The sequence below is a fragment of the Trichomycterus rosablanca genome, chromosome 15 (assembly GCF_030014385.1).
Source record: "Trichomycterus rosablanca isolate fTriRos1 chromosome 15, fTriRos1.hap1, whole genome shotgun sequence".
NCBI lineage: Eukaryota > Metazoa > Chordata > Actinopteri > Siluriformes > Trichomycteridae > Trichomycterus > Trichomycterus rosablanca.
In genome coordinates, this window is record NC_086002.1 from 29,546,740 (window position 1) to 29,567,079 (window position 20,340).

General features: G+C 40.9%; 3 pseudogenes; 1 reads left to right on the forward strand and 2 right to left on the reverse strand.

Moving 5' to 3' along the window:
* The window catches only part of LOC134328698 (NACHT, LRR and PYD domains-containing protein 12-like), a 228,595-nt pseudogene that overhangs the window by 106,009 nt on the left and 102,246 nt on the right, over positions 1-20,340 (reverse strand).
* Positions 4,069-4,177, reverse strand: LOC134329676 (5S ribosomal RNA; annotated as a pseudogene).
* Positions 4,624-4,732, forward strand: LOC134329645 (5S ribosomal RNA; annotated as a pseudogene).

Consider the following 20,340-nt stretch of genomic DNA (forward strand, 5'->3'; position numbering starts at 1 on the left):
CTAGTACATACTGTCGATGTATGCCATTTCGGACGCAGTTAGATGAAACACGAAAATTACACATTTTGTTTAAACATCAGTGAATTTCACCGAAAAGCGATTAGTATTCAGATATGCAAATATGTTGTGTTGTCAGCTATCAGTGCTCCTGCTAGCGGCTAACGGCTGCTACCGAAGACCTGCCGCTCCATTTACAAACACACAGTTACTCACATCGGCTTGTAAAATACGCCAAACAACGCGCATTACTAATATTAAAATACTTAGGTATGTCAGAGCGATTGTATGAGGGCTACGTTTATCATTAAAGAACGTTAGCTATGTGAGAAAAAGTGTAGCTAGTTAGCTAGCTAAAGTAAGAATAAAAATAATTTTTATATTGTAAAAATACAATTACATTTTACTATAGCATTCGATAGAAAAACGTATATATAATTAACAGTTTTAACTACACCTGAGTGATATACAGTGTATCACAAAAGTGAGTACACCCCTCACATTTCTGCAAATATTTTATTATATCTTTTCATGGGACAACACTATAGAACTAAAACTTGGATATAACTTAGAGTAGTCAGTGTACAACTTGTATAGCAGTGTAGATTTACTGTCTTCTGAAAATAACTCAACACACAGCCATTAATGTCTAAATGGCTGGCAACATAAGTGAGTACACCCCACAGTGAACATGTCCAAATTGTGCCCAAAGTGTCAATATTTTGTGTGACCACCATTATTATCCAGCACTGCCTTAACCCTCCTGGGCATGGAATTCACCAGAGCTGCACAGGTTGCTACTGGAATCCTCTTCCACTCCATCACGGAGCTGGTGGATGTTAGACACCTTGAACTCCTCCACCTTCCACTTGAGGATGCGCCACAGGTGCTCAATTGGGTTTAGTCCATCACCTTTACCTTCAGCTTCCTCAGCAAGGCAGTTGTCATCTTGGAGGTTGTGTTTGGGGTCGTTATCCTGTTGGAAAACTGCCATGAGGCCCAGTTTTCGAAGGGAGGGGATCATGCTCTGTTTCAGAATGTCACAGTACATGTTGGAATTCATGTTTCCCTCAATGAACTGCAGCTCCCCAGTGCCAGCAACACTCATGCAGCCCAAGACCATGATGCTACCACCACCATGCTTGACTGTAGGCAAGATACAGTTGTCTTGGTACTTCTCACCAGGGCGCCGCCACACATGCTGGACACCATCTGAGCCAAACAAGTTTATCTTGGTCTCGTCAGACCACAGGGCATTCCAGTAATCCATGTTCTTGGACTGCTTGTCTTCAGCAAACTGTTTGCGGGCTTTCTTGTGCGTCAGCTTCCTTCTGGGATGACGACCATGCAGACCGAGTTGATGCAGTGTGCGGCGTATGGTCTGAGCACTGACAGGCTGACCTCCCACGTCTTCAACCTCTGCAGCAATGCTGGCAGCACTCATGTGTCTATTTTTTAAAGCCAACCTCTGGATATGACGCCGAACACGTGGACTCAACTTCTTTGGTCGACCCTGGCGAAGCCTGTTCCGAGTGGAACCTGTCCTGGAAAACCGCTGTATGACCTTGGCCACCATGCTGTAGCTCAGTTTCAGGGTGTTAGCAATCTTCTTATAGCCCAGGCCATCTTTGTGGAGAGCAACAATTCTATTTCTCACATCCTCAGAGAGTTCTTTGCCATGAGGTGCCATGTTGAATATCCAGTGGCCAGTATGAGAGAATTGTACCCAAAACACCAAATTTAACAGCCCTGCTCCCCATTTACACCTGGGACCTTGACACATGACACCAGGGAGGGACAACGACACATTTGGGCACAATTTGGACATGTTCACTGTGGGGTGTACTCACTTATGTTGCCAGCTATTTAGACATTAATGGCTGTGTGTTGAGTTATTTTCAGAAGACAGTAAATCTACACTGCTGTACAAGCTGTACACTGACTACTCTAAGTTATATCCAAGTTTCATGTCTATAGTGTTGTCCCATGAAAAGATATAATGAAATATTTGCAGAAATGTGAGGGGTGTACTCACTTTTGTGATACACTGTACATATTGAGTGTCTTGTACTCATTTACCTCACTAAATACAGTAATGTGTAACTTAACTGTAGATTTCAGATGGGTGTGCTAATAGTGTATAGTGCTGTCTTGAGCATTTTCAGGTAGTGTCACCATGATCTGACTTTTTTGCACTGGAAAACACTTACAGAGTGAACTGTCATAATGAAAACATGACAAAGCCATTTGACTATCTTGTTCATAAACAATGGAGTCAGGACTTTTTTTTTGATGACACTAACACTTTTATTGACATGAATACTTGCTTTTGAGGAATGAACTTTCCATTTGGAGCAAGTGACACGCTTTTGCAAGTTATCAACTAGGTTTTGCAGTTTGTACTAATTGTTTTGAGAAATGCACTTACTGTTGTGCAAATGTTAATAGTGATGTGAGAAATGCACCAAAGCCACTGAGAATTTTTTTTTGCCATTTATGAAGTTTAAGTTCACCGATCACAGATTTCATTACTTTCTTTAAAAAGACTGAAGAAGACTGTGCCTAAATTTTCCCTAACACCTTATGAGGATAATTTAATATAATATTTTACATTTGTAAGTTGTTTCCTCCATTCACCTTTCCTAGCTGCACTTCTGTGGAGTGTGGTGGTTGAGTGTGCTCTTGTGTTCACTCGCTGTTGAAGGGTTTTACAGTTCACTTCCCCTCCGTCCTAATTACTTTGGAACAGCCCTTAATGTGGTGAGCACTCCACGTGAACGCGCAAACAGAGGTGGAGTGGAGAGGCGGAGTGAGTAGGGAGCGGATTGGGATTGGGGACATATCTGTTATTGGTTGCAGTGGAGAACAGGCTGCAACCAATCAGCAGCCACTTGCACTGCAAAATGACAGAAAGAGAGAACAACCAAACACGACATTACAAGAATTTTTTACCAACATGGTCACATGTTTTCATTTTACCATTTCATGTTATTTTTTTTAACAATTCTCCAAAAGTGTTCTAAGAGGGCGACATTACAAATATTTTTTCTATTATGGTCACAAGACATATAATATATTGCCATAAGTATTCACTCACCTGCCTTCACACCTATATGAACTTGAGTGACGTATCATTCTTACAGTGGTTCTTTTTCTTTTTTGTAGATCAATTTGAAATGATCATTTTTCTTCTGTTTTGGTTGAACCAAGTGTATTTTTTTATTTTTAGGTAAATGTCGGCGTGGTGGTTTTGATGTTGCAGAATAGCGGGTTTGTGTTCGGTGAGGTTTGTGCTGGTGTGATGAGTAGATGAATGGAGTCACCATGAGTGTGAACGGTGTGTGTTTGCTTTTTTGATGTTCGTGTTTTATAAAAAATCAATCGAATGATTCTTTTTTTTATTGCTTCATATTCATTTTGAAATATCCCCTCATTTTTGTGAGCAGTGTATTATTCACTTATTTTTTATTATTGTTGTTATATTTTTGATTATTTGTTGTCGTGTTTGTTGATATTTAAATCATTTCTTTTTTGAAAACTGTTTATAGGTTAAAGTATAAAAGCATAAACACCACCGTCTATAAATGAATGAATTGCTTTGGTCCTCCACTTGAGACTTTTATGTAAACAGACACAACAACAAATAATTAAAAAGACAGTAATAATAAATAAATAAATAAATAATAACAATAATGTCACAAATCTATACCACATCTACAAGATGTAACTCATTTCTAGCACCACTAGATGGGGATGATGTCTGGACATAATTTTGAATTTCATTTTAAAGTCACTAAAATGCTAAAGATCCTAATTTGTTTTTTTAGTACAGTTATTAATAAATGCAATTCAGGGAAACGTTTAAATTTTTAAAGCAGGAAAATAAAGTTATTCGTTAAGCATTTTAAAGTTATATTGACAAAATAATTTCCTTTCGTACAGCCAGGATGGATAAGTGTTTTACTCAGAATGAAAGTATCAGCTGGCCTTTTTCTTCACGTATTGCTTTGATGATGAAGAAAAAAAGAAAATTTTCGGCTCCTTTGGCAGGAGGTTGAAGTAAAGATGTGTGAGGAAAAGCACCTGGTATTCCCAGACGGTCTCCCATCCAAGTACTAACCAGGACCGACCCTGCTTAGCTTCCGAGATCGGGCGTTCTCAGGGTGGTGTGGCCGTAAGCGAGAAACATTGCAAATAGTTTCTCTTTTAAAGACGTTCATCATTCAGCCTTTCACTTCAGTATGTTTAGATTATTTGTTATCTTGTTTTTTGTTATTTTAGACATCATTTATTTTCCTGTAAAACTGTTTATAGGTTAAAGTGTAACAGCATAAACACCACCGTCTATAAATGAATGAATTGCTTTGGTCCTCCACTTGAGACTTTTGTTTAAGTAAACAGCGCCTTAAATATGACGAGCTTGATTAGTTTATAAAGGTTCCCCCGTCCCAAGTGTTTTTGTAAGATGTTGCAGGCATGAAATGACGACTTTTCTGGTACATAGGAACTAGGAGACGCTTTTTAAAATGGGGCGTGTAGAATAGAGAAAGAAAAGGACTAAACCTGGTGAAGTGAAAGGCTGACTGATGGACGACTATAAAAGAGAAACTATTTGTAATGTCTTTCACTTACGGCCACACCACCCTGAGAACGCCCGATCTCGGAAGCTAAGCAGGGTCGGACCTGGTTAGTACTTGGATGGGAGACCGCCTGGGAATACCAGGTGCTGGAAGCTTTTCCTCACACATCTTTACTTCAATCACCTGCCAAAGGAGCCCAAAATTTTCTTTTTTCTTCAACATCAAAGCAATACGTGAAGAAAAAGGCCAGCTGACACTTTCATTCTGAGTGGAGTAAAACACTTATCCATCCTGGCCGTACAAAAGGAAATTATTTAAATTTTAAAAAAACGAGAAAAAAAAAAAAAAAAAAAAAAAAAAAAAAACTGTTCCTTCCACAGTCCAAAGACATGCAAGTGAGGTGAATTGGAGAAACTAAATTGTCCAGGACTGTGTTCGATATAACCTTGTGAACTGTGTAATAAGTACAGTGGCGGAGCCAAACAATTTTCATAGGGGTGGCCAGACTGAGACCATTGCTCACACAGGGGTGGCACAGAAACTGATACCTTTTTTTATGTGGTCACTCACTCATTTACCTATACAGGCAGTAAGTGCCAAGCCCAGAGAGAGGATTCCCGATGGGCCGGCTCATGCCAATCCAAAATCTCGAGTTTGGGCCGGTTGGATGGGAAAAATAATTTTGACACTTATCTGTCACTTATCTAATCTTCTTCTTGCATTCATTCATCTGACAGCGCAACCCTACATCGCAGTAGATTAGATGGGTTCTACCATCTGAGGGAATTCTCCTCTTTTCTGGAGCGCCGGTAAAAGTAAATATAGCAACAGAAAAGCGCAAACCATCAGTCAGTGGTGATGGAGGGCAGAAAGAGGCCAGGTGAAGCCGAAAAGGCCAGGTTTAAAAAAAAGAAAGGCGTTGGAAGAAGATGCTGCCAAATTAACAGACCTGATTTCCAGAGGACAGAATGCAGACATGCAGCCGGTAAAGAAAGATATGGAAATAATTTTATATTGTCACTGTAAGGCTATTGCGCAACATTTGCAACGTCAACTTATCGTAGTTTATTTTGTAGAACCCAGTACACACCATTAATCACAAATATCCAGTTTTAAGCTGAAAATAATAAACATAATTTGAAGTGTAATATATTAAATAGCCTAACTAAAGGAATGTTTTTGTTCCGACGCTACTGTACTGATGATCCCGAGAAGGCCATGACTACAGAAGGGTAGAGGATAGTCTAACAGAGTTATTTAAACTAACATAGTTATTTGTAATGTAAAATATAACGTAGAGAATATACATGGTATATGTTAAATTGTTTAGACATTCAGAAAGATGTCAGCACGATAGTCTAATTTATTTTAACAAATGGAGACAAATAACCTAAATCACTATCAATTTTACACCATCATAATATAGGCTAAATTGTTTAAAAAAAAAACTTCAAGCATGTTATGTTATTCAGCAAAATAGGCTAACCCTTAATGAATTTTTTTTAAGCTTCAGAGCAGCAGATAAGCCATGTCTCATGTCTATAGACAATGACACCGTTATTAATTTATTAAGTTTATATTAAGTTGCAGAAACCAGTGCACTGCTTAGGAGGCTTTTGATGCTGTAGGTAGCCACTAAATATGCGTGTAATGAAGCTACTTAAGAGTTTAGTGTAAACCTAACAATAGAGCACCTCTCTGTTGGGAAGACAAATGCAATTTTAATTTCAAATTATTTTTATTTCAACTTATTGCTCCTGTACAAATGTACAAATCTTTATCACATTTTTTTACCTTTTAAATCTTTATCTGATTTAAATTTGAATTTAACATGTTTAAGTGAAGTGTTTTCTGTTAAATTACCAACATATACCTGAACTTATACCCAATAAAAAGGGCATTGTAAGAGCTAGCTGCTGTTTCATTTATTCAAATTCCTCCTCCATGGAAAAAGTGGGCCGGGTTTGGGCATGAAACTCCCGGGCTGAAAAAGGGGCCCACTGCGGCCCTGCATGGCCGCCATCTTGAAAGCCCCCATATTGGATCAAGGGCAAGTTTTTCCAATGGGAAGGTGGTCATGTAGCACATCAAAGATGCCAAGACAGAAACAGACTGTAAACTGTTGCCTGTAAACTTTAAAAGCTCTGGTTAAGTATAGACAGCTACAAGGCTATGTTAAGAGCCCTTGCAGATAGTCAGGTGGCTAAGTGGGTAGCACGGTGGCTAAGTGGGTAGCACTGTCGTCTCACAGCAAGAAGGTCCTGTGTTTGATTCCCAACCCGGTAGGGTTGTTAGGGCCCTTTCTGTGTGGAGTTTGCATGTTCTCCTCGTGTCCATGTTGGTTTCCACCGTGTGCTACGGTTTCCTCCCACAGTCCAAAGACGTGCAAGTGAGGAGAATTGGAGACACTAAATTGTCCAAGACTGTGTTTAATATAACCTTGTAAAATGATGAATCTTGTGTAATGAGTAACTACCGTTCCTGTCATGAATGTAACAAAAGTGTAAAACAAGACATTCAAATCCTAATAAACAAACAAACAAACCACTGTAATTTTGGCCTTGTGTTTGTTTGTTTTGCCATCAGTTTTGTAAAGATTGTTCATTTTTCTCCTTCTTCCTTACCCACTTTCCCCATTGTGAACAGGCAAGAAGGCAGCCATACATTCATACACGTAGGTATTATTATGTTTAGCCTATTAGGTAAAAAGTGGGTGCTACCCCTTGTATTTTTTGTCTTTGTTAGTTAGTTTAGGCCTGACTAGGCAGTTTAGCTGTTTTTCTTATTTGTTTTATTTGGCACCGTGTACAGTTCACTTTGTGAGTGGGAGCTTTGTTGGATTTTAAGTTCCAGTGTGTACATTTGTGTTCTCTAATTAATACACTTTGTTTGTAAAAAACTGTAACATTTAAAGACCTGCTAAGGGAAGTTGATTTAGCTGGGTATAAATCTGGTTTTCTGCTTATTTTCACACCCCTTCACTGAGTTATGTAGCACCTTGGCAATGTACCAGCAATTACTGTACCCTTAAATTAAGGCTAACCATGTACATGTAACAGATATGGTAATATGGGATCATGTGACCATGGTAAAAAAAAAAAAAAATTGAGATGTTGCCCTCTTGTGGCACTTTTATGTCTTTGGACTGGGGAAAAAACGTAGCAACTGGAGGAAAAACATGCAGACAAAGGGAGAACATGCAAACTCCTCTTGTGGAACTTTTGGAGAATTGTAAAAAAAAAAAAAAAAAGTAATATGATATGATAATACGAGATCTTGTGACCATGTTGAAAAAATTGTGATGTTGCCTTCTTGTTGCACTTTTAAAGAACTGTTAAAAATTAGTTATGATATGGCAATATGAGATCTTGGTAAAAAAAAAAAAAAGTAATCTGAAATGTTAATACACTATATTGCCAATAGTATTCACTCACCCATTCAAATAATTGAATTCAGGTGTTCCAATCACTTCCATGGCCACAGGTACAGTGTATCACAAAAGTGAGTACACCCCTCACATTTCTGCAGATATTTAAGTATATCTTTTCATGGGACAACACTGACAAAATGACACTTTGACACAATGAAAAGTAGTCTGTGTGCAGCTTATATAACAGTGTAAATTTATTCTTCCCTCAAAATAACTCAATATACAGCCAATAATGTCCAAACCACCGGCAACAAAAGTGAGTACACCCCTAAGAGACTACACCCCTAAATGTCCAAATTGAACACTGCTTGTCATTTTCCCTCCAAAATGTCATGTGATTTGTTAGTGTTACTAGGTCTCAGGTGTGCATAGGGAGCAGGTGTGTTCAATTTAGTAGTACAGCTCTCACACTCTCTCATACTGGCCACTGAAAGTTCCAACATGGCACCTCATGGCAAAGAACTCTCTGAGGATCTTAAAAGACGAATTGTTGCACTACATGAAGATGGCCAAGGCTACAAGAAGATTGCCAACACCCTGAAACTGAGCTGCAGCACAGTGGCCAAGATCATCCAGCGTTTTAAAAGAGCAGGGTCCACTCAGAACAGACCTCGCGTTGGTCGTCCAAAGAAGCTGAGTGCACGAGCTCAGCGTCACATCCAACTGCTGTCTTTGAAAGATAGGCGCAGGAGTGCTGTCAGCATTGCTGCAGATATTGAAAAGGTGGGGGGTCAGCCTGTCAGTGCTCAGACCATACGCCGCACACTACATCAAATTGGTCTGCATGGCTGTCACCCCAGAAGGAAGCCTCTTCTGAAGTCTCTACACAAGAAAGCCCGCAAACAGTTTGCTGAAGACATGTCAACAAAGGACATGGATTACTGGAACCATGTCCTATGGTCTGATGAGACCAAGATTAATTTGTTTGGTTCAGATGGTCTCAAGCATGTGTGGTGGCAATCAGGTGAGGAGTACAAAGAAAAGTGTGTCATGCCTACAGTCAAGCATGGTGGTGGGAATGCCATGGTCTGGGGCTGCATGAGTGCAGCAGGTGTTGGGGAGTTACATTTCATTGAGGGACACATGAACTCCAATATGTACTGTGAAATACTGAAGCAGAGCATGATCCCCTCCCTCCGGAAACTGGGTCGCAGGGCAGTGTTCCAGCATGATAATGACCCCAAACACACCTCTAAGACGACCACTGCTTTATTGAAGAGGCTGAGGGTAAAGGTGATGGACTGGCCAAGCATGTCTCCAGACCTAAACCCAATAGAACATCTTTGGGGCATCCTCAAGCGGAAGGTGGGGGAGCGCAAAGTCTCGAATATCCGCCAGCTCCGTGATGTCGTCATGGAGGAGTGGAAAAGCATTCCAGTGGCAACCTGTGAAGCTCTGGTAAACTCCATGCCCAGGAGAGTTAAGGCAGTTCTGGGAAATAATGGTGGCCACACAAAATATTGACACTTCGGGAACTTTCACTAAGGGGTGTACTCACTTTTGTTGCCGGTGGTTTAGAGATTAATGGCTGTATATTGAGTTATTTTGAGGGAAGAATAAATTTACACTGTTATATAAGCTGCACACAGACTACTTTTCATTGTGTCAAAGTGTCATTTTGTCAGTGTTGTCCCATGAAAAGATATACTTAAATATCTGCAGAAATGTGAGGGGTGTACTCACTTTTGTGATACACTGTATATAAAATCAAGCACCTAGGCATGCAGACTGCTTCTACAAACTTTAGTGAAAGAATGGGTCTCAGGAGCTCAGTGAATTCCAGCATGGTACTGAAATAAGATGCCACCTGTGCAACAAGTCCAGTCGTGAAATTTCCTCGCTACTAAATATTCCACAATCGACTGTCAGTGCTATTATAACAAAGTGGAAGCGATTGGGAACAACAGCCATGAAGTGTTAGTGCCATGTAAAATAACAGAGCTGAGGCTCATGGTGCACAGAGGTGGCAAATTTTCTGCAGAGTCAATTGCTACAGACCTCCAAACTTCATGTGGCCTTCAGATTAGCTGAAGAACAGTGTGTAGAGCTTCATGGAATGCAACCGAGCAGCTGCATCCAAGCCTTACAACACCAAGCATAATGCAACGCGTCGGATGCAGTGGTGTAGAGCACACCGCCACTGGACTCTAGAGCAGTGGAGACGTGTTCTCTAGAGTGACGAATCACGCTTCTCTGTCTTGCAACCTGATCGACGATTCTGGGTTTGGTGGTTGCCAGGAGAACGGTACTTGTCTGACTGTATTGTGCCAAGTGTAAAGTGTGGTGGAGGGGGGATTATGGTGTGGGGGTGTTTTTCAGGAGTTGGGCTCGACCCCTTAGTTCCAGTGAAAGGAACTCAATGCTTCAGCATACCAAGAGATTGTGGACAATTTCATGCTTCCAACTTTGTGTTCCCAGTTTGGGGATGGTCCCTTCCTGTTCCAACATGACTGTGCACCAGAGATAATGCATAAAGATTGGGATGAATTAGAGCTGAGACTGCAAGCCAGGCCTTCTCGTCCAACATCAGTATCTGACCTCACAAATACGCTTTTGAAAGAATGGTCAAGATTCCCATAAACACACTCCTAAACCTTGTGGAAAGCTTTCCTAGAACAGTTGAAGCTGTTATAGCTGCTACGGGTGGGCCGACATCATATTAAACCCTATGGATTAAGAATGATAAATCACTCAAGTTCATATAGGTGTGAAGGCAGGTGAGTGAATACTTAAGGCAATATAATGTATGTCTTGTGACCATAATAGAAAAAATCTTTGTAATGTCGCCCTCTTAGAACACTTTTGGAGAATTATAAAAAAAATAACATGAAATGGTCAAATGGAAACATGTGACCATGTTGGTAAAAAATTCTTGTAATGTCGTGTTTGGTTGTTCTCTCTTTCTGTCATTTTGCAGTACAAGTGGCTGCTGATTGGTTGCAGCCTGTTCTCTACTGCAACCAGTTACAATGTATACTTTTAAAGTACTAGTTAAGTAAATACAGCTACAGGCTATGTTAAGAGCACATGCAGGTAGACAGACCACTGTAATTTTAGCCTTGTGCTTATTTGTGGCCAACAGTTTTCTTGTGAGCATGGTACAAAAAAAAAATCTTGTAATGTCGCCCTCTTGTGGCACTTTTGGAGAACTATAAAAAAAAATTAACATGATATGGTAAAATGAGATGAAGTGACCATGTTGATAAAAAAAAATCTTATGTCGCCCTCTTGTGGCACTTTTGGAGAACTGTAAAAAAAATAGTGATATGATATTGTTACGAACCTGTTCTCCACTGCAACCAATTAGAGACATGGTGGAGTGACTGGGGACTTTCAGTATAAAAAAAAATAAAATAGAAAAGAATGTCAAGGGCAGTTGTAGCCTAACGGTTAAGATACTGGACTAGTAAGCAGAAGGTTGCATCACTGCCAGGCTGCCACCGTTGGGCTCTTGAGCAAGGCCCTTAAGCCTAAATTAGACTGCAAAATGTAAGTCGCTTTGAATAAAAGCGTCTGCTAAATACTGAAAATGAAAATGTAAAGACAAAGCTAGAGTGTTTACTTTTATTATTTGATTAATTGATTATTTGTGGCCAGTTTTCTTGTGACCATAATAAAAAAAAAATTGTAATGTCGCCCTCATGTGGCACATTTGGAGAATTGCAAAAAAGTAATATGATGTGGTAATATGAGGTCTTTTGACCATGGTGAAAAAAAAAATCCTTGTAATGTCGCTGTCTTGTTGCAGTTTTGGAAAACTGTAAAAAAAAAATTTAACATGATATGGTAAAATAAGCTCATGTGACCAAATGGGTAAAAAAAAAATATTTTAATGTCGCCCTCTTGTGGCACTTTTAAAGAATTGCAAAAAAGTTATATGATGTGTTAATATGAGATCTTGTGACCATAATAAACAAAAATCTTTGTAATGTCGCACTGTTGTGGCACCTTTGGAGAATAAAAAATAAAATAGTGATATGATATTGTTACATGCCTAAGGGACACATGTTTTTTTCTGTTTCCATGTATTTGTGTTTGGTTGTTCTCTTTTTCTGTCTTTCTGCCTTTTTGCAGTACAAGTGGCTGCTGATTGGTTGCAGCTTATTCTTTACTGCATCCAATAAGAGATATGATGGAGTGACTAGAGGCGGGACTTTCAGTACAATAGCAGCAGACGGCCGCCACAAAAAAAAAAGAAAGAAAAGAATGTCAAGACAAAGATAGAGTGAATACTTCTAAAGCACTGGTTGAGTAAATACAGTTACAAGGTTATGTTATGAGCACATGCAGGTAGACAGACCACTGTAATTTTAGCCTTGTGATTATTTGTGGTCAGTCAAAAAAAAAATTGAAATGTCGCCCTCTTGTATCACTTTTGGAGATTTGCTATAAAAACTAATATTATTTATTATTATATAATATTATGGTAAAATGAGATCATGTGACCATGCTGATAACAAAAAATCTTGTAATGTCGCCCTCTTGTGGAACTTTTGGAGAATAATTCTTCAATTATTGTAAAATAAAAAAATACTGATATGATATTGTTACGTGCCTGAGGGACACGTTTTTTTTTTCTTTCTGTTTTTATGTATTTTTGTTTGGTTGTTTGCTCTTTCTGTCTTTTTGCAGTACAAGTGGCTTTTGATTGGTTGCAGCCTGTTCTTCACTGCAACCAATGACCAATAGGGTGGAGTGACTGAGGGCGAGGCTTCCAGTTAAAACAGGAGACCACCAGAAATAAAAATCAAAGAAAAGAATGTCAGGATAAAGATAGAGTGTATACTAATATTGTATATGTATATGAAAGCACCGGTTAAGTAAATACAGTTACAAGGTTATGTTATGAGCATATGCAGGTAGACAGACCACTGTAATTTTGGCCTTGTGTTTATTTGTGGCCTCCAGATTTCTTGTGACCGTGGTAAAAAAAATTGAGATGTCGCTTTCTTGTGGCAGTTTCTGAGAATTGTTGTAAAAACTAATATGATATGGTAAAAAAAAGTTCTTGTGACCGTTTTAAAAAAAACTTTGAATGTCGCCCCCTTGTGGCACTTTTGAAGAACTGTAAAAAAATAACATGGTATGGTAAAATGAAAAAAAAATAATAATAAAAATGAAACCCAATGTAATATCAATAATAATCAATAATACTTTGTGATCAGCCTCACTGGTTGTCCCTCAGATTGTGACAAGCTGCTACAAATTGTGCAGCATGTGTGATCAGTCCGCTCTTCTCTCCCAGTATGTAGGGCAGTTTGTGTGTGTTACTGCAGTGTAGGAACTCAGGGGAGATGCTGCTGATCTTCCTATAGTATAGACTCCTGATAGAGCTGTACTTCAGGTACTCTGTTAGGAAGTGCAGCTCTGTCTCCACCACTGCCAGCTCACAGTGAGAGCAAAGCCTGGCCTCTCTTTCTTCGCATTCATTTCCTATAGAATTTCATGGGAACCTTTCAAGATTCAAGATTCAAGATTCAAGATTTACTTTATTGTCATTTTACTGTACACCGAAGTGTACAGAAAAAACGAGATTACGTGCATTGGTTCACGTTAAAAACACCACAGGTTTAAAAAATAAGAAATATATATAGAATAGTAATAGAATAGTAAAGTTAAATAATACTACTAATAATAATACTGACATTACGAAAATTGCACATTGTAGTTAAAGTATTGCACATGCAGAAAAATTCACAGTGGTTATACATAATGATAATTATTGCACATTTTGTTATTGCACATTTTGTTACTGCTTGTTAAGATTTAAGGATATTGCACATGTTATACCCATGGATGAAAATATTTATCAGATTTGGGTTAATTTGTTCTGTTCAGAAGTCTGATGGCAGTTGGGTAGAAACTTCTTCTGAACCGGTCCGTGTTGCAGCGTAGACTACTGTACCTTTTACCCGAGGGCAGAAGGGTGAACAGTCTGTGACAGGGGTGAGTGGAGTCACTAATGATGCTCCTGGCTTTTGACAAGAGGTGCTTTTGAGCCAGATCCTCAATAGGTGGAAGTCTGACCCCTATGGTCTTTTCTGCTGTCCTAACCACTCTCCTGAGGGCCTTTTTTTCTGAGATGTTACAACTCTCATACCAGAGAGAGATGCTGCTGGTTAAAACACTCTCTATTGTGCCTCTGTAGAAAGTGGTGAGGATGGGTGGACTGAGATGGGCCCTCCTCAATCGGCGTAAGAAATGCAATCGCTGGTGAGCCTTTTTGACCAGAGAGGAGGTGTGCAAGGACCAGGTCAGGTTGTCCGTAACGTGAACCCCTAAGAACTTCGTGTTCTGGACAATTTCAACCGGCGTGCCATTGATGTAGGTCGGGGTGTGAATGGGCTGTTTTTTCCTGAAGTCAATCACCATCTCTTTGGTTTTATCAACATTCAGGACCAGGTTGTTATTGCTGCACCATTCCACAAAGAGTCTCACCTCCTTTCTGTATGCAGTCTCGTTGTTGTCCAGAATGAGTCCCACAACTGTTGTGTCATCTGCATACTTTATTATGTGATTTGTGTTGGACTGTTGTGTAGCACAACAGTCATGGGTCATCAGAGTAAACAGTAGAGGGCTCAGCACACATCCTTGTGGAGATCCTGTAGACAGTGAGACCGTGGTTGATGTGTTGTTGCCTACATGCACAAACTGATGTCTGTCTGTGAGAAAATCCAGAATCCAATTGCACAGTGTGGTGTTTAGTCCCAGTGTGACCAGTTTGCTGGACAGATGCTGGGGGATTATTGTGTTAAAAGCCGAACTGAAGTCGACAAACAGCATCCGTACATGTGAGTTCCTTTTCTCCAGGTGCTCCAGGCTTAGATGAAGAGCAGTTGAAATTGCGTCATCAGTAGACCGGCAAGGGCGGTAGGCAAACTGAAAAGGATCAAGTGATGGAGGTAGGACAGATGTTATATGGTTCTTGACTAGTCTTTCAAAACACTTCATTATTATGGGGGTGAGTGCTACTGGTCGAAAGTCATTTAGACTAGTTACTGTGGATTTTTTTGGAACTGGGATAATAGCTGAGGTTTTGAAACATGATGGAACAACAGCTTGACTCAGGGAGATGTTAAATATGTCTGTTAGGACAAGAGTCAGTTGATCCGCACATCTCTTGAGCATACCACCAGGTATCTTGTCAGGACCTGCAGCTTTTCGAGGATTTATATTCCTTAGTGTTCGACGGACGTCCGATGGGTCCAGAATTAACACTGGGTCGTCAGGATGCGGTGTGACTTTTACTGCAGGTGTATTGTTAAGAGCTTCGAACCTACTGAAAAAGTTATTGAGGTTGTTTAGAAAGTCAGTGCTGTCATCCCAGGTTTGAGGAGTAGACTTGTAGTCTGTGACAGACTGGATTCCCCGCCACAAGCTCTTTGTGTCTCTGTGGTCCTGAAAGTGTCCTTGAATTCTTTGCCCATGGGCTCTTTTTGCCGTTCTGATAGCCTTGTTCAGATTGGCCCTGGTAGACCTGAGGGCAGTAGTGTTGCCAGATTTAAAAGCTGAGTTTCTTTCTTTCAGCAAAGCCCGAACCTCAGTAGTCATCCATGGTTTTTCGTTTGCCCGGACAGTGATGTTTTTTGTGACACTGACGTCGTCCATGCATTTTTGTATGTAATCTGAGACTACTTCAGCATACTCACTGACATCTGTGATTTGGTCCTTGGTGGCACCATCTTTAAAAACAGACCAGTCAGTGCAGTCAAAGCAGTCCTGCAAAGCTGTTGTGGCTCCCTCAGGCCAGATCCTCACCTGTCTTGTGGAAGGTTTAGTTCTGGTGAGCATGGGTCTGTATGCGGGTGTTAACATCACAGTTATGTGATCAGAAGAGCCAAGGTGGGGGCGGGGGGATGCTTTGAATGCTCCCTTGATGTTAGTGTACACATGGTCCAATAGATTGTCACCTCTTGTCCCAAAGTCCACATGTTGGTAAAAGTGAGGGAGAACTTTCCGCATGTTTGCTTGGTTAAAATCTCCAGCAACAATAAATACTGCCTCAGGATAGGTGGTTTGCCAGTCATTCATTAAAACATAGAGGGTGTTTAGGGCTGCCTTTACGTCTGCGTCGGGGGGTATGTAAACAGCGCTGATGACTATGGTGGAAAATTCCCTTGGGAGATAAAAGGGACGGCATTTAACTGACAAAAGTTCAATGTCCGGAGAGCAATAAGAATAGATCCTGTCAGCGTTTCTGCACCATCTTTTATTTATATAAATGCACACTCCACCGCCACGGGTTTTACCACTCAGAGCTCCAGATCTGTCTGCTCGGAAGATGGTTAGCCCCTCCATGCTAATCGCGTCATCCGTAACCGCGTCGTTAAGCCAGGTCTCGGTAAAGATTAAAGCACAACAGTCCCTCACCTCCCGTTTTGTTGTTAAATCCAGTCTGAGGTAGTCCAGTTTATTCTCCAAGGAGCGGACGTTGGCCAGCAATATAGACGGCATCGGTGTTCTGCATGGGTTAGCTCTTAGCCTAGCGCTAGCTCCTCCGCGGGTACCCCGCTTGCGCCTCCGCGTACACCGTCTGCGTCTCCTCCGAAAACGGGCAGCGTTGGTAGGAGTTGTCGGTGTTGTACAGGCCTCTCCAGGTGAGCGTAGCAAGCCGAGCTCTTTTAACGTATCCAAAGTATTTGAATCAACAGGACTCGTTTGTATCGTTTTATGCAGTAACAACAAGCTGTTACGATCATAGATCAGTCTTTCTGCGCGATTTCGGACAATGCCAGATTCCCTAACGGTGTTTTTACCGGTGTTTTTATCGTGAGCCGATGCAGCCGCTGCCGACATGGGCGCCGCCATCTTTTGCCACCATCTTTTCGCCATCTTTGATTCTTATCAGCTGTGACTGTCAGGAATATATATTTTGTAGACCACACAGACTATATAACAAGTGTAACCCCTTAAGAAGATTATGGAGACACAGCAAGATACATGTAAATATTATCTTCATTTTTTTTTTTACCTTAGAAATGTGTGGGTGCGTGTCATACATGACTACTGTGTGAAAGATGATCTGTAATTATCATGTATCAACAAATTAACACTAGCTAGCTAATTAAGCTAGCTAACATTACTGTATGTACTGTGTGCATGTGTGTGCATGTGTGTAGGTGTCATTTATGTACAGTGTATCACAAAAGTGAGTACACCCCTCACATTTCTGCAAATATTTCATTATATCTTTTCATGGGACAACACTATAGAAATAAAACTTGGATATAAGTTAGAGTAGTCAGTGTACAACTTGTATAGCAGTGTAGATTTACTGTCTTCTGAAAATAACTCAACACACAGCCATTAATGTCTAAATGGCTGGCAACATAAGTGAGTACACCCCACAGTGAACATGTCCAAATTGTGCCCAAAGTGTCAGTATTTTGTGTGACCACCATTATTATCCAGCACTGCCTTAACCCTCCTGGGCATGGAATTCACCAGAGCTGCACAGGTTGCTACTGGAATCCTCTTCCACTCCTCCATGATGACATCACGGAGCTGGTGAATGTTAGACACCTTGAACTCCTCCACCTTCCACTTGAGGATGCGCCACAGGTGCTCAATTGGGTTTAGTCCATCACCTTTACCTTCAGCTTCCTCAGCAAGGCAGTTGTCATCTTGGAGGTTGTGTTTGGGGTCGTTATCCTGTTGGAAAACTGCCATGAGGCCCAGTTTTCGAAGGGAGGGGATCATGCTCTGTTTCAGAATGTCACAGTACATGTTGGAATTCATGTTTCCCTCAATGAACTGCAGCTCCCCAGTGCCAGCAACACTCATGCAGTCCAAGACCATGATGCTACCACCACCATGCTTGATTGTAGGCAAGATACAGTTGTCTTGGTACTTCTCACCAGGGCGCCGCCACACATGCTGGACACCATCTGAGCCAAACAAGTTTATTTTGGTCTCGTCAGACCACAGGGCATTCCAGTAATCCATGTTCTTGGACTGCTTGTCTTCAGCAAACTGTTTGCTGGCTTTCTTGTGCGTCAGCTTCCTTCTGGGATGACGACCATACAGACCGAGTTGATGCAGTGTGCGGCGTATGGTCTGAGCACTGACAGGCTGACCTCCCACGTCTTCAACCTCTGCAGCAATGCTGGCAGCACTCATGTGTCTATTTTTTAAAGCCAACCTCTGGATATGACGCCGAACACGTGGACTCAACTTCTTTGGTCGACCCTGGCGAAGCCTGTTCCGAGTGGAACCTGTCCTAGAAAACCGCTGTATGACCTTGGCCACCATGCTGTAGCTCAGTTTCAGGGTGTTAGCAATCTTCTTATAGCCCAGGCCATCTTTGTGGAGAGCAACAATTCTATTTCTCACATCCTCAGAGAGTTCTTTGCCATGAGGTGCCATGTTGAATATCCTGTGGCCAGTATGAGAGAATTGTACCCAAAACACCAAATTTAACAGCCCTGCTCCCCATTTACACCTGGGACCTTGACACATGACACCAGGGAGGGACAACGACACATTTGGGCACAATTTGGACATGTTCACTGTGGGGTGTACTCACTTATGTTGCAGCTATTTAGACATTAATGGCTGTGTGTTGAGTTATTTTCAGAAGACAGTAAATCTACACTGCTATACAAGCTGTACACTGACTACTCTAAGTTATATCCAAGTTTCATGTCTATAGTGTTGTCCCATGAAAAGATATAATGAAATATTTGCAGAAATGTGAGGGGTGTACTCACTTTTGTGATACACTGTATATTGTGTAAAGGAGTATGTGTTTCTTATCATCTATCATCAAATTTGCAGTTTGTGAAACTAGCTAGCTAACAATGGATGGATGAATGATGGATGGATGGATGGATATAGATAGATAGATAGATAGATAGATAGATAGACAGACAGACAGACAGACAGACAGACAGACAGACAGACAGACAGACAGACAGATCTTATCAACCCACACATGAGACGTTGACTGGAAGGTTGCCCCCAAGGTGATAAAAGCCACAAGAATCAGACAGAGTCAACCGAAGAGAAAGAGGTGTCAGATCTGCCCAAGTAACAAAGATTGTAAAGTCTGTGTGCAAAATGCGCCTGTACGTACCTGTGTGCAATGATTACAGCCAGACACAGGTAGTTTGTCACAACTGCATACCGTGAAATACACTCTCTCTATCTCTCTCTCTCTCTCTCTTACGCACACACACACACACACACAATAGATGTTGGCATTGTTCTATTGCTGTTGTGTAATTTTATTTTCCAATTTGTGGCATAAAAACACATTGATTGTACCACGGGTCATTTTTGACCCTCTTATGGAAGAGTGTAAGGTCCAGTCACTCATGCATCTAAGGGTTAAGCTGCTGAAATTTAGCTGGGTTCAATTCCCAGGCCACCCGGTACCTTCTTCCTGTGAGATGATGAGGTGTATTTAATTGCTGAGGGGTTTCTTTCTTTCTTTCTTTCTTTCTTTCTTTCTTTCTTTCTTTCTTTCTTCCTTTCTTCCTTTCTTCCTTCCTTCCTTCCTTCCTTCCTTCCTTCCTTCCTTCCTTCCTTCCTTCCTTCCTTTTGTTGTTCGATCTGTTGAAGAAAACACATTTATTTAGTGACTGAAACAGAATAAACGTAGCGACTCGTTAAATATTCATCTTGAGAAATGATGAGGAAAAACCAGTTACTTTTTGAAGTTCTTTTTCTCCCAGTTTGCACGATCCCAGTTCACCCTATGCGTCCGATCTTTGCTCCTCTCTCTCTTTTTTTTACTTAAACAAAGGAACGTAGCACGAACACCAAACACAGACGAGTCTCTCGAGTCGTCGAAACTGAAGTGATCTGAAAGTCACCAAGTGTGTGGTTATATAGGGGCTGTACGTGTGATGTCATCCTGTCTGTGACATCATCGTGTTCTACAGCTCTGCACCTTTCAGTCCTGTTTAGACTCCTCCCCCTGTTTTATACATAAACACACACACACACACTCACACACACACACACACACACACTCTCTCACACACACACACACACTTTCAGTCCTGTATAGACTCCTCCCCCCTGTTTTATACATAAACACACACACACACACACACACACACACACTTTCAGTCCTGTTTAGACTCCTCCCCCCTGTTTTATACATAAACACACACACACACACACACACACACTTTCAGTCCTGTTTAGACTCCTCCCCCCTGTTTTATACATAAACACACACACACACACACTCACACACACTCTCACACACACTCTCACACACACACACATGTAGCTCCTTAATTTTCACTTTTTAAGACATTGCAATAATCCAACCTTGAACCTTTGTGCAATTAAGAGGTGTGTGTGTGTGTGTGTGTGTGTGTG